General features: G+C 48.6%; 3 non-coding genes and 1 pseudogene across 3 annotated transcripts; all 4 read right to left on the bottom strand.

Moving 5' to 3' along the window:
- Window positions 1-36: 36 nt before the first annotated feature.
- On the bottom strand, window positions 37-155 carry LOC124892112. The gene has a single exon (XR_007050074.1). It is a non-coding gene; the product is annotated as a 5S ribosomal RNA (ribosomal RNA).
- A 175-nt stretch (window positions 156-330) lies between these two features.
- Window positions 331-449, bottom strand: LOC124892114. Its single transcript, XR_007050076.1, has one exon. It is a non-coding gene; the product is annotated as a 5S ribosomal RNA (ribosomal RNA).
- A 171-nt stretch (window positions 450-620) lies between these two features.
- LOC124892108 lies at window positions 621-739 on the bottom strand (annotated as a pseudogene).
- A 175-nt stretch (window positions 740-914) lies between these two features.
- On the bottom strand, window positions 915-1,033 carry LOC124892106. The gene has a single exon (XR_007050071.1). It is a non-coding gene; the product is annotated as a 5S ribosomal RNA (ribosomal RNA).
- Between the last annotated feature and the right edge of the window lie 24 nt (window positions 1,034-1,057).

Below are 1,057 nucleotides of genomic sequence, written 5' to 3'. Positions count from 1 at the left end.
AAATTAAACCAAAATTTAAAGGAGAAAAAAAAGGAAGGAATGCAACACGAGGACATCCCAGGAGTTCACCCATCCTAGTAATACTCTCGCCCAAGCACGCTTAACTTCGAAGTTCTGATGGGATCCGATGCGTTAATGCTGGTATGACCGCATCCGTCATTCCCAGCACTCCAAATTCTATTAAGCCTCTTTCTCCTGCGCCGCCCGTCACACTCTGCACGCGCGCCCCTGCGCCTCTCCCGCTTTCTCGTTTACGTCAAGAGGAAAAACAAAAAGATTTGCCGATCGAACCGGCAAAATTAAACCAAATTTTGAAGGAAAAAAAAAGAAGGGAAGGTACACGAGGACTTCCCAGGGGGTCACCCATCATAGTACTACACTCACCCAAACACACTTAACTTCGGAGTTCTGATGGGATCCGGTGCGTTAGTGCTTGTATGATCGCATCCATCATTCCCAGCACTTCAAATTCTATCAGGCCTCTTTCTCCTGCGCCGCCCGTCACACTCCGCTCGCACGCCCCCACGCCTCGCCTCCTTTCTCGTTTACGTCAAGAGGAAGGACAAAAAGATTCGCCGACCGAACCGGCTAAATTAAACCGAATTTCAAAGCAAAAAAAAGGGATGCAACACGAGGACTTCCTAGGGGGTTACCCATCCTAGTACTACTCTCACCCAAGTATGCTTAACTTCGGAGTTCTAATAGGATCAGGTGCACTAGTGCAGGTATGATCGCATCTGTCATTCCCAGCACTCCAAATTCTATTAAGCCTTTTTCTTCTGTGCCGCCCGTAACACTCCGCTCATGCGCCCCCGCGCCTCGCCCCCTTTCTCGTTTACGTCAAGAGGAAAGACAAAAAGATTCGCCGATCGAACCGGCAAAATTAAACAAAATTTTAAAGGAAAAAAAAGGGAGGGATGCATCACGAGGACTTCCCAAGGGGTCACCCATCCTAGTGTAACTCTAGCCCAAGCACGCTTAACTTCAGAGTTCTGATGGGATCCGGTACGTTAGTGCTGGTATGATCGCATCCGTCATTCCCAGCACTCCAAATTCT

The sequence above is a fragment of the Capsicum annuum genome, unplaced genomic scaffold (genome assembly GCF_002878395.1).
Source record: "Capsicum annuum cultivar UCD-10X-F1 unplaced genomic scaffold, UCD10Xv1.1 ctg43908, whole genome shotgun sequence".
NCBI lineage: Eukaryota > Viridiplantae > Streptophyta > Magnoliopsida > Solanales > Solanaceae > Capsicum > Capsicum annuum.
This window is presented reverse-complemented; position numbering and strand designations above follow the sequence as displayed.